General features: G+C 42.1%; 1 protein-coding gene across 1 annotated transcript in view; it reads left to right on the top strand.

Annotated features, from left to right (window-relative positions):
• Positions 1-4,272: 4,272 nt before the first annotated feature.
• Positions 4,273-13,520, top strand: part of PKNOX1 (PBX/knotted 1 homeobox 1) — a 55,085-nt gene continuing 45,837 nt past the window's right edge. Inside the window, exon 1 of the mRNA XM_054816935.1 lies at positions 4,273-4,386. The gene's annotated coding sequence lies outside the window, so the exon portion shown is untranslated. The remainder of the gene's footprint in view (positions 4,387-13,520) is intronic.

Consider the following 13,520-nt stretch of genomic DNA (forward strand, 5'->3'; position numbering starts at 1 on the left):
TAGGTCCTTCAAAAGTAACATAGGAGCCCAGAAGGTTCTGGACAGCAGTCAAAAACTAATCCAAGGTCCAGAAGCAGTAATACAAGCAGAGTTTGTGGTGATCACTTTAGTTATTACAAGGTCAAGATTTTTTTGGTCCTCCTGGTGCCTCCTTTGGCATCTAGTTATGGTAAGCACTGCAATCTATAAGGCTATATTCAAGATTTATTTTAAATTTGGGAAATGAGACTTTTAACTGATTGCACTTACAGATCTTCCACAGTATGTCCTCAACTTTCAACAATCAAAACACATTCAGTGCATCTCACTCTGGTTTCCTTTAAACTCGTAAGCTATAAAAACCTGCCCGTAGTCTTTTTTCCCACCACAAGAGATGCCATCATCTAAGCTACTTGTACAGTTGTCCTGAGTCTGCTCTAAATGTGATGAAAAATGGTGAGAAGTGTTAAGGCTATCTCAGGATGATGTGCAGTTCCTCCTTCAGTTGCTTATGGTAATGAGAACAATAGCTGAGAAATCACCAGACTGTGCAAGTCTGCTGAAGATCCGTAGAAGAACAGGACTTCCCAGCTTTATGCTGATCAGAATCCCACAGCTCATAAAGCGCTTTGGGGAGATTTTGTGATCTTGTGGCATTTGGGAAGAAGAGTAGGAGAAGCTGGGGAGAGCAGCCGCTTGTTTCTTCCAAACAGTTTTGATTCCTGGTGGGCCAAATCAATGACTACTGTGCAGTGAGTGAGTAGAAAGCATGCTCACAGTATCCTGTAGCACCATAACGGTAGAATCATGCAAATTGAGGCTGGAAGGGAAGTCTTGAGATGATCAGTCCTCTGTAGCAAGTGCAATTAGATCAGGTTGTCCTGGACCTTGTCCAGTTGAGTTTTGAGTATCTCCAAGGATGGAGGTCCTACAGTCTCTCTGGCCTCCTTCTCCAGCATTTGAACACCCTCATGATTTAAAAAACAAATTAACAAAAAAGCCAGCAAACAAAACCTTTACCTGTTATCTAATTGGAATTTTTGAGTTTCTGACAGTGATCCTTACTACATGCTTCTGACAAGCCTGGCTTTGTCTTTTCTATACCCTCCAAGGAGGTAGTTGAAGGTAGCAATAAGGTCCTCCTCGTTCTTTTCTTCAGACCAGATAACCTCTGTACCTTCAGGCTCATCTTGTGTGACATACTCCAGGCCCATTTGCATCTTTGTGTGGTCACAGTGTACCCTCGGCACATCCCACGTTGCCTAAGCAGTCCCTGGCTGTCTTCCTCCCTGTAGCTTATGCTCCAAGGTATAACGTGCGAGAAGGGCGTTTATGTTAATTTTCCTCATTTTTTAGTGGGGAATCTTCCATAGTGAATGGGAAGGGACCTGGGAGGCTCCTGTTCCTCAAGATGCTATGTGGCGACAGTAGTGAGGGGCAGGCTCAGGTCCCCACTGGGTCCTTCTGTAAAAACAAAAAATTTTGGAATCGTTCTTGGCCCAAGTATTTGCTGTCTGCCTGTGATTTACAACCCTCCTATGCTATTCTGTATTGTATGCTGTTGTTTGCCTACAGAGTTAGACAAAAGGAGCTAACACAATAAGGGTAATACAGGCACTGTAGTAAAGGTCCTTTGAACATTTGAGTGCCTGACCTTACAACCGTGGTGTTCTTGTATTGTGGCTTTGTTTGTTTTAATTTTATCCTTTGAGAGAAACTCTTCTAAACTCTGGGTGATTTTAATTAAACTCTTAGAACTCTAAACAAAATATCCTGTCAAAGTTCCAGATCATCCTTCTCCTCTCAGGTGGTTGTATTTCATGGAATTATAAACACTTACCTATCTTTTCTATGATTCTATGGTTTTGGTTGTTACATATTATCCTTAGTGTTCATCTCAGCATGATACCACTCCCAATATAATCTGCACATATTTTTTAGCTCCTTTTTTTTTTTTTGCCTACACCCATTCAATTACATTTCGAAATTCATACTCACCTCTGAAAGTCTTAGGATATGTGGCAGCTTTGGGATAGAAAAGACCGTGCTAATGCGTAGTTAGGAACTTAAGTTTAAGCATGTGTTTATGATAATAAAATATGCCACAAACTTTGGGTCAGTGTACAGAGTTGATGGGTCAGCTCTGAAAACTTATTTTGGTGTCCTCTGCACGATGAACAAACTTTTAACTGCAAAATAGATTAACGGGGACATGGTTTTGTAAATCTGTAGTATCACAGAATACAGCCTGTATGCACGTTAACTTCTAATACTCACAGAACCCAGGCCATGTGTCTTAGTTAAAATTAATGCCTAAAATTCTTAGCAGCAGTCACGTCTTTGTTTCTCCAGTCTGACATGCGGTTCAAATGGCAGTACCCCTTTCCAAATCTGGGTGTTTTATCAAGTCTGGATAGATAGTTCTTAAAGCAGTTAATATCCAGTAATGTAAAAAATGAGCTAATTAAGGTTATTTATGCTCTCTGTTGTTGTTGTTGTTTGAGTTTTGATTTGTTTTCAGTTTCTGTCTTACCTGTCCCCGTGATAATGAGGTGCTTATAGCATTCTGTTTGGCTGTTTGCACAGTGGAGATACACTTGGTTTCTAAAATCTGTGACAGCATCTAATGAGCCCTGGGGAGGGAAGGTGCAAGCCACCTTGCACTAGGCAAATGCTAATGTCTTGTGTCAAAGAGGGAGTTACTTTTCCCTGGAGGCTTGGAAAGGGCTTGAAAGAACCACCCCTTCACATTTTCATTTCTCATTTTCATGCACTTCTTTTCCAAACAGCATCTCCTATGCTTAATATAGTTTAAAATCATGCCATACTGGGCCATTCTAAACTGTATTGATGTTTCCCAAACTCTCCTGGGGTATCCCTAAAAGAGGGCTGTATTCTATTGTTTGAGGACTGGGAGAAATGTGAGGGGAGCTGGAAGGAAATTCAGAATATGGAAAACAGAAGGATAATGTGGGAGCTGAGAGTGAGGATGGTCCTTATGAGTCAGGTATTGGACTGGCTCTGGATCATTTGTGAAACCCTCGGCTGCCTGCGTAACTGTTGGCAAGTCGCATAATTTCTTGGGTTCTCATCCTTGCTTTGTAGGTGAGGAGTTAGTGGTCCCAACTTTCTCTTTGTCCATCACGTCTATTTACTGAGCAACACAGAATAAAAACTAGTAAAAAATGAGAAAGATGTTTTTCTTACATCTTCTCTGTCAAGCATGCACGTCATTTAGAAACTCTGAGCTAGCTGAGGTTCTCCCAGGAGACGCAACGGTTATTAACAGCATGACAAAAATACATTTCAGATAGCCTGCGCAGAAATGCCAGCAATTTTGAAATTGCATTCAGGCAATGGCAAGGCCGTTTAGATACAAAAAAAGCTTTACAACTGTTCCAAATACTTACTAGTGGAAGACTGTTAACAGACGGGGGAAAAAATGGGGAGGTGTCCAAAACCAGCAATCCACCCTGGTGAGAAATCCAGCTGCTGGGAAGCGGAATGGTGCTGGAATTCATACCAGGTTGTTGTCTCTGGACACCAGTCAATGGTCTCCATCTTTTATATCACCCTCCCATTAGCCATAAGGATTCGGTGTTTTTCAACTCCTTTTCTCTTGGCGGCTGGATAAGGAGAAGGAGCTTTCTCTCTCAAGTCCTCGCTGAAGAACCGTTTCAGAGCTGTGTCCGGGGGAGGAACATCACTACTCTACCCTGCTCCTGCCTCCTGAAGGTCACCGTTGGGCAGAGAAAAATCGACCTGTCTACCCTTCCTCCAGCTGCTTAGCTCCTGCTGTATGGTTGTTTACTGCTGGGCCCTGAGCTGCTTATCTTCATAGTCTTCCTCCCCTCTGATTAACTTTAGGATTTGCCTCTAGAATCAATGAGTGCTTTCTTCGGCACAGTGTTGGGAAACCAGCACGTTTGAAAATCTTGAGAAAGACACCCCATTCCCCCCTCCCCTGCAAATTTGAGATGACTGTAAAAAAAGAGAACTAAAGAAAAAAATAATTGGGAGTTCTTTTCCTTGATGTTAGTAGTACTTTTATGATTGTGTTTTTTGAGATTTTCCACATAGCCTCAAGGAATGGGGAAGCTGTTTTTTTGGACGTTAAGATTTCAGGTAACAGCTACAAGATTCCAGCTGCTCGGGCCTCGGGCTTCATGATACTCACCGATTTATATGCGCTAATGTTAAGAGATTTGGCAGCACTTCAAGCAACCGAGTGAAAACAACGTGTTTATTCTAAGCTTCGCTCTTGCCCTTTGACTCGATAGCGGCTGTGCGACTGGCCTGGCTGCTCAGCTCCGCTCTGCCGGAGCATGGGAAAAGTAGGAGCAGCAGCAAAGAGACAGCTGGCTGGCTGCTGACTTAGAAGGACATCATTGCGTCATGCCACGCTTGGTAAGTTATCTTTGCAATCAGAAGGGCCAGGATTTTCCCCCTTTTATAAAGTGGGAGGTAGGTGCTGCATGAATTGACCATGGGGATTCAGCTGTGTTGATTAAAGGGTCCTGTTGGTCAGTGGCAAGGTGGTTTTTCAGCCCTGAAATGTAATGCTTTTCTGACCCTTAAAAAAAAGGTCTCTGCTGGACGCCTTTAGAATCCCCTTTAAATGAACTGTTTGTAACCTTTTTAGGATTTTTTCATTTTTAATATGTGGATTGTTTGACTGGAAATATTAAAGCCAGCACAAGCAATAAAGATGGATTGCCAGTAAAATAAACAGTTTGGCCTCTGACTGCACAGAGGAAGCAGATCAAGTCGAGAAAACATTTCCTAAAAGTCACTTCTCTTAACTGTAAGACTATTCTAATAGCTCCTTCTTATTTAAAACCTGCACTATTTTGTAACTTACTAATCCACGCATTTAACTCAGTGTGGAAGTGCAAATTAATTGACACTGCTTCCAAAGCAATACTGATATTATGAAGGGCACTAAACTGATACACAAAATACAGAGTAAAAGTCAATGGGAAGCAAGAGAGATGTATTTCTGAGACTCCAAAAAGAGTTTGCAAATGGTAGATAATGAACAAATGAATGAAATAGTATTTACATGCCAATGGGTTGCTAGGAAAATTCTGGCTCTGCGTGAATCTTATGGAAAAGTTATGATAGATTTGTCCCATGCCAGACTTTTGCCTTGTCTCTTTAAAACTCTTATGGTGAAACTCAGGGAGGTATGTCTTGCCCAGTTCGCATTTACTGTTGTAAAAGTATACATATGTAGAAGACTCAACTGGTAGGGAATCACATATGGGACTCCATCCTTGAAGTCACTAAGCCGGTGAGTGTATTTTACACCTATTTATGTTGAGCAGGCTCAGCAACTTGCATGAGGAATGTAATGTCCTGAAGGGCTGACTTCATAATTTGTGGCTGTGTATACATTTCCTTCGTGAAACCACATTTATGTTTCTTTATTATCGTTATTATTTTAAAGGTTTTTAACTACTCACAACTCCCATTTCTTTTTCCATACGCCCTGCTACCCTGTCTTCAGCATTCTGACTTTTTAGATTTCAAATCTTGGCTAATGGTGTTGAGGATCAGGTTGCCGGCTGCGGACATCTGGATGAGTTTGAGATCTGTGCATACTGTAATCAAATCTCTTAACTATACATTTTGAGTCCATGTTTTCATTCTTCCTCTGCATTTCTCATTGTTTTGTATCCTCTCTATTTGTATGAGTGTATGCAGACTCATGCAATTGCATAAAAATGGTTTCCTTATGCATGGTATGAATTTTTATAGCTTTACATTCACTTTCTTTCTTTCTTTCTTTCCATCATCCCATCTTCTGTTTAAATAGGTAGAATAAGTTAGGTAATATGTACAGAGGGACTGCTCCACCATGGACTGGAGCTCTAAGTATCTCTGTTAACACATGCTGTAGCCAAAGAAGTTTACAGCATGCAGAGGGAAAAGGTTATTGTTAGTGTAACTGAATAAGTATTAGGGTTAATATATAATGTATAGGTCTATGTAATGGATAGTTTTTATTCATCATAAAATGTTCAAATGACTTGCAGATGTATGACTGCTGCAGCTGTTGCAGACCTTGTAATGGCATTAGGCTCTGACTCAGAAAGCAGCTTGTTTGCCAAGAGATTCTGGCAGTGGCTACAGCTGTGATATTCCCATTGAAAAAAGTATTGTCAGCAGCAGAGGTGGTGATACAAAACTGAACTGGAGTATGAGAAAGGGGCAAGGCTGGGTCTAGGTACAACAGGAAAATGAGGGTTCTGAAAGCTTTCACTTGTTTTGACGTTTAATTATATCAGCAGCATCCTATCACTGCGGGGTCTGCTGGGGAGAAGCTGGAATTTATAGTCACCACAGGTTCTGGCTACACGCAGCTTATGTTGTACTAATTGGGGAAAAAATGCAAAGCACCAAACCTTTGATAAGGTAAAACTTTGCTCCTTAGTTTTAAAAAGAAAAAGCAAGCTACAGTCCCTACAAGCAGATAGAATTGAATCTCACTGTGCAAACGCAGTTTGTCACACAAACTGTGCTGCATGGGAGCTCAGCTTTCTGCCTTTCGAGGCTGTAGAGTCAGGGAATATGCTTCCTTAGCAGGTAAAGGGAGGCCATCATCCTATGGATGCATACAGTACTCTGAAATAGCACTGAGGAATAAAAAAAATAAAAAAATCCCCTGCATGTTTTGTGATTGTTTTCCTAACTCTGATTGAAGTAAAGAAAATAATGAAGATTGACATCCAAAATAGGCACACGTTTTATATGTGGGATGTCATACTGAGATAAACATGCTGGATTTGATACAGCTTTTTGATTCCTGTGTGACTGGAAAGGCAGAAGCATGATCATTTTTAGAAGAGAATTGGAGAAGGCAGTGCAAAACAAAAGCACAATTTTGACAGGGCTCGGTAGTGATACTCAGAAAGCAGGCCTGAGGGAAGCAAACCCTAGAGACAGCTGAACTGTAAATCTCTGAAATGGTGAGGGAGCATAACAAAAGTCACCTCTCAATGAAGAGTTTTGTCACTGCCTTTTCTGATGCTTTAAACTACTTACGGAGTGTATGGGTTATTTATGAAATGGACTGCAACGCTGACTCTCGCTTTCTACGAACAGTTACAAAGCCATAAGCAGTATTGTTTCTGGCACTTTGAAAGGCCTCTGCTGATTCCAGTGTGTTCTTTCTGACCCTGTTCAATGCCATATTTATGAAAGTAAAGCTACCAAAATATACAGATTATTAGGAAAGAGATGCAATCTACATGACCTTCACTGATTAGATTTAAAAACCAAAAGCTCCAACCCTTAATGATGTGACTTACGCTTTACATGAGTAAAAAGGAATGGATTGCTAATAGCTCTCTTCTCCGGGGTTCAAAATTCCTTGGATAAGAAAGAAGAAGCCAGCCAGCGTGACTGCATTGGCTGTTGGCTGGGGCTGTGAGCTGGGACCTAGGTCTCCCCTCTCCCTGGTAAGTGTGCTGCTCACTAGACCAGGGTTACTCCTTTAGTTTGGACGAGTCTTGGAGAACTCTACCAAGGTCTCATCAGTGGGGAGCAGTGTGTGCACTGTTGAGCACACCAAGCAATTCACCCTGCCTCAGGGCCTGCACTTCGGCTCCTTCCTAAGAGCACCAAGTGAGGCATGGGGCTTTCTGATGGATGCGGGATGTGACTCGGCTTGGACATAGAGCACGAGAGCAATCAGGGCATGGTACAGGGAAAATTTCAGTATTGCTGCTAGCATAGTGCTCGCTGTCAAGCTAATTTGCCTTGTCTCTCATCCCACAAACTAACCTGGGCACAGCATGAGGCTGGTTATCACTTCTACTGCTTCCAGATCCAAAGCTATTTCACACAGAGCCAGTATCTGGATCTCTGTACCTTATTGCTCTGCAAGCTGTTGACGTATCCTTTCTTTCCTAGAATGTTTTCTCATCAATAAATGTTAGAAAAAATTGTACAGAAAGTCTCCTGTATCTCCACTTTCTTGGGAGGAAAGACTGACTTAGGTAGTCTGACTCCAGGAGAGACTCACTGGCTGGTAAAACGACATTATAGAATTGCAGTCTGTAAATGGGTTCAAAAAAGGGAACAGAGAAATTAATGGAGGAGAAGTCTGCCAGTGGCCATTGAATATGATGGTCTGATTGCAACTTCTGATTCAGAAAGGTGCTAAACTATTGACCCCAGGAGCTCCTAAGATACACCAGCGGAAGGCTGACCCAGTTGTTTTCATGTTTCTTACACTCTTTCTTCACTAAGCACTTAACTACTGGCCACTGTTGGACTAAAGGTAGTTTGACCCACACATATATGAAGAAGGAAGGAAGGAAGGAAGGAAGGAAGGAAGGAAGGAAGGACGGACTGCCCTGCAATTAAGCATTGGGTGCCAGCTAGGTCCATCCAGGCTGTCATGCATGCTTGTGTTATCCTTGTACTCAGGTGACAACAGTCCTCCATGTTGAGGAAGAGCCTGAAGGTGTTAATAGGAATGCTGCCCCAAACATCAACCATCGGCTGATCCAGAGCCTGGTCCAGATGTGTGACTGCTCCAAAGAGGAAGGGCTTCAGCTAGATGTGGTGGTAGGAGTGTGCGTCACATCTGGAATGACCAGACAGATGTGGGCCTGCAGGTTGTGGTGTGAGCACTGCAGTGTGGACCATCAGAACAGGCTTGCCTACTTTCAGCCCAGGGGTGGGTGTGCGTGATGGTTTCCATAAATCCCAACTCGGCAGAGACAAGAAGGGGAATGTTTGTGGAACGCTTCTGCCCTTGGCACTTCCTATTTGCTTTTAGCTCAGCGCAGACGTTTGTGTGGAGCTCAGCTTTTCTTTTGCTTTGTGCTAGGAGCTCAGGTGCCTGGCTAGACAGTTGCATTAGGCAGCAAAGCACCTAATCCTCTCTGAAGGCCACCTAATCCTCTCAGCTTAATGGCCTTCTACTCCTTCAGATACTCCCTTCTTTATTTTTTCTCTATTTGCTCAGCAATTGAATTCCTTCCTCTTCCATTTGCAAAACAGTGTCGGGAGCAGGTTGGCTGGCCGGCCATTCTCGTTCCCTGTCACCAACGCCTCTTGGTTCTTCTAGGCTCCAAAATGCAGAAACCCATAAAAGCAGCTGGTAGTAAATGAGTAATGGAGAGGAAAGACAGGTCTCTATGGACTGAAGAAAGCGGTCTGTAGACCAGTGTTTGAGAACCTCTCATTAATGCTTCCTGGTTATTTTTTCTTCATTTCACTTTGCCAAATCCAAATACTGCTCAAGCCGGTCGGAATTGTTCCACTGACTTCTGTGAGTGGATCTAGCCCCTGGTCTGGAAGGTAAAACTAGTCTCACTGTTTTTCTTTTATTTCAGTTGGTTTCACTTTCTGCTTCTCAACTCCTAGAAGAACGTGAATGCATTCGTAGTCCTCCATGGTGGGATTCATACAAAATATTCTCTTTATGTTTTTCATAACATAAAAATCAAGATGTGTATTAGCAATTCCACTTCTGTCTTTCTGACTCTGCTTTTCTGCCCCTCTGCCCTGTTTTTTGCTCCCCTTCCCCCGCACGCTCTTCGACAATGAGGTAAATGAAAAGGTCTTTTTAAGTATAGCATATTTTTGAAGAAATTTTGCAGTCAAACAAGATGCTCTCAACTTTTGGCATCATTAAAAGCAGGCAGTTTGCCCTCAGAAGGTAATCTGTTTATAGTATCACCAGTGGAAAAAAGATAGGTTGGGTTGTGAAAGATGTTTGTTCCATCACCATGGAACTCCTCGCGCAGTTCCCAGGGCAAGGCATTGCACATGGGGAGGTGACAGTGGATTTCTACATCACAGCTCAGTCTTCAGCTTCTAAGTGGAAGCTGTACTTTTGTGATAAGCTCTTTTCCCTAAAATAGCAGTTTGTTCAAATTAAGATCTCCGATAGCAGAAAGCGAGCGATGTAGAGTGTGGTACTACAGAACATACAGAAGGGAATATTATCTTAGAGCTTTGGGGTTTTATCCTCCAGATCGCCTAAAATTCTTTCCAAGTAACGTGTTAAGATATTGGTAATGCAGTGACTCAACCATATAAACAGATGGAGTGAGTAGTATGCAGCCAGTGATTCAGCTAACGTACAGCTCTGGAAATTCAAATTTGATTTAACAAGAGGAGAAATGTTGAATAAGACATTTATAATTTTTCCTTTTTTGAAGGAGGCTTTAAGTACCTTGGTTTTTCTACTGAACAGAGGGGGTGGAAAAGCACAGGACAATAATTGCTCATCAAAAGGATGGCACCTCGATCTCCACACAGAAACTCCTTGCAGTAGTACTGCACAGCAGTGCCAGCTCTTGGTCTGAGCCCAAGTCCTGCTGCGGGACATCAGCTCTTAATTTCTCCAGAGAGAGTGTTCCCGGCTGACTTACACAGTTCTCCATGATCTAGTTCAAGCAAAACTTGACATTTATTTAGACTGAGTTAACTCATTAATTTCAGCTTTAAAATCTTAAAAGCCATATCCATTATAAAATGTCACACATTGTTCCCAGGCTCCTCCTATACCACATAAAGTTGCGGCTGCAGATGTGAATGTGCTGCGCCTGCAAACAGGGCGCACAGAGGTTGCTTTCTGGAGCTCTCTCCAAACAGCCAGAGGACGTCGAAGTCGTTGACATGTCTTATTACATACATTTTTCCCTTGGAGTGATGAAAGAAGAAACTGGTTTGCTGCAGAGGCCTCCCATTGTTCAGAGATCAGCACTTAAAAACTCACCTGATTTTTATGGAAATCTGGGGAAAACCCTGCTCTGTTTAGATTATTCCAGTCTTATCACTGCAATTATAGTCTTTATTCAACAAGTTAGAAGTACAGATTGCTGCCACCTGCGTGGAAGCCCATCCCTTCACCTCTATGTAAATGTTTCCTTTGAAAGCTTAATTATGAAAGAGTTGCAATGTACAGTCAAGAGCCATGAGAAGTCTCCTTTTTCTGAATAGGTTAAATGCATATGAATGTTACATTATGCACACAGTTCTAATCTTTAGAATTTGGACATTACTAAAGGACGTCAGAGTAAGCCTAATTCGTCCAGCAACTGCATATAGGATACAGTTTTGCCCTCCAATACATTTGTGCAATCCTACTATCACTAAATTGCAACTGAAAGTGCTTTGCTCCTTTGGTGAGACGGGACCTTCACAGCTTAGTGTTTGCAAATATTTGTTCCAACTGGGAGGAATGCTCTTATATATCCAGGACTGTTCTCAGTAAGCAAGTAAGGTCCTGACCCTACAAACATATCTGTGCATGCTGTAAGTAATGGGCTGTGCTTAATGAGCATACTTAATATGTATGATGTGAAGAAAAGTAACAGAAGTTCGAGAATCTGAGTATTCCGTTATTTGCAGTTACAAGCCTAAATATTACAGAACCTCATTTTTATGTACTTGTCATTTGCGTTTACAAAATATTGAAATGGCATTTCATTCACCCTGGCATGTGGCTTTTGCTTTTTTAGAAGAAAAGCAACCCTCTCACCATTGCATTTAAGTGAGTACACCTGTACCAATGGAAGTTCATAGCATAAAACTGCATCAGGTGTGTAATAAACCTTATAAAATGTGTAGTATGGAGAATTTCCTCATGATTGCTGCCTCCCATCCTGTGTATTGGACCTTTGTCCTTTTGCAGAACTGATGAGGGACAGCACAGTTTGTTTGGACAATTAGAAAAAAAAACCAAAGAAAAGGGTACCTATCCTTTCCCTTTTTGTTTGTTTTTTTCTTTGTTTGTTTGCCTTTGGATCACGTACCTCAGTTACTTCTTCATTCTTTTCCCTTGCTGCTACTCTCCTCCCAGCTCCTTCTGTTTTCCAATGTTGCAGGCTTCTCTCAAAAGCCTTGTAATTTTTAGTGCTTTTCTTAAATCTTCATATCCTGGAGTCATTTCAGCTGAGATATTTTTAAAATTAAGCTTAGCTTTTGAGCCTGCAGAGGCTGTATCAGAGAGAGCTGAAGATAAAATGAAAAGCAGGGACCTCTCGACAGTGATTGGGAACAGTGCGTTCAGGGAGCTTAGAGATGGGCAGCTAGAAGGCACAGGTTAGATCAAGGGTGATTTTTACATTACTTTTTTATGGGAACGGGGTTTATATGGTCACGTCATGTAGGTACAGGTATATTCGGAGGTGTTATCCATGTCATTTAATGACATTTGAACCCAGCAACTGACTCCAGCACTGTAGGAGATAGGATTAAAGCTGTCAGAATAATTTAGTTCCTGTAACTTTCATGAAAATAAGTTGTGGAGCAGGGAAGATGTATCATGTACTTCCTGAATGACGGAAATTCTGGAGCAGGAGCTTTTAGGCAACAGCATCCACTGACTAAAGAGACGCCTTGTGTACACTGCAACTTTGGAAGAGATGTCAGTCAAAGCTTTCACCTTAGACCCTAAAGTTAATAAACCATGATGCACAAATGTGTGGGGAACCAGGCTTTCTTAATTCTGGTGCTTGGGGAGTCACGTGCTTTAAGATTGAGGGAGTTAGAATATTTATTGCTATCATGAAAAGCGTAAGAGGCTGAGGAGAGTAAAGGATGGAGTAACCTTAATTACAAAGGAGACCAAGAGATGAGGTTACTGGGGTGAGGGGAAGACAGTGGATGAGGAATTTCTGGGGGAGTTGGGGAAGAGCAAGCGGCAGGCAGGAAGGGAAGGAAAAGCAAAGGGAATCAGGAGGAGAAGGGAAAATCAGGAGGAGGTGGGAAAGGCATCAAGAAAGGCTTTGAAGATCACTGGGACAAGAGATTAAACAGAAATTAAATTAGTTTTAATTTAATCTGTACTTTCTCAGAAGAAATCGGTGAACTCCTATCCAAAGAAGTGCAGGCAAGGCAGAAGGAGAACAAAGGGTTTGCAAGGAGAATCACATTTGAAGAAGAGGCAGGTCTGGGCATGGGAACCAGTTAATTTTAAGCACTGTTTAGTGAATGTGTCACTAATGAATGTGTCAGGGATAATGAGAGATGAAACTTGTGGTAGAAGAAGCCAGCCTGGCCACAGGAACTCTATTAGAGGTGGTGTTACACGGCACAAGAGCAGAAATAAAGAAAGAGGCTCTTGTGAGTAAGACAAAATAAGATTTGTTTGGTTTTTGGTTGTTGGTTTTTTTTTCAAATCTTGTTTATATAAGTCATTGACATGAACTTTGAGACCTGATTCACACATCCGAGCACTCTGGATTAGCATAGTTCATTTTTTTTCCCACTCTCTCTGTTAGGTGTACAAGTTGTTTCTCTGTTCACAAGCCCGACATCCATCTGGTTCTGACTGTATGGGGGAAAATGGCTTGAAAATGAACTCCTGTAAAGGCTCCAGGAGGTATAGCAAGAGGATGAAACGGCGGCTTTGTTAGTGGACAAATGGTGGCAGTGTGCACAGAGTGACTAGATTCCTGAAGACTGAGAGTGAGTGTGTTGGCTAAGCAGGGTGCAGTTACGCTCAGAAGACTGAAGGCAGACCAGGCTTGCGGGAGCATTTAAGTTGCCATTTCTATTGCCAGTTTATTAGC

This window comes from Grus americana, chromosome 1 (assembly GCF_028858705.1).
Source record: "Grus americana isolate bGruAme1 chromosome 1, bGruAme1.mat, whole genome shotgun sequence".
Classification (NCBI taxonomy): Eukaryota; Metazoa; Chordata; class Aves; order Gruiformes; family Gruidae; genus Grus; species Grus americana.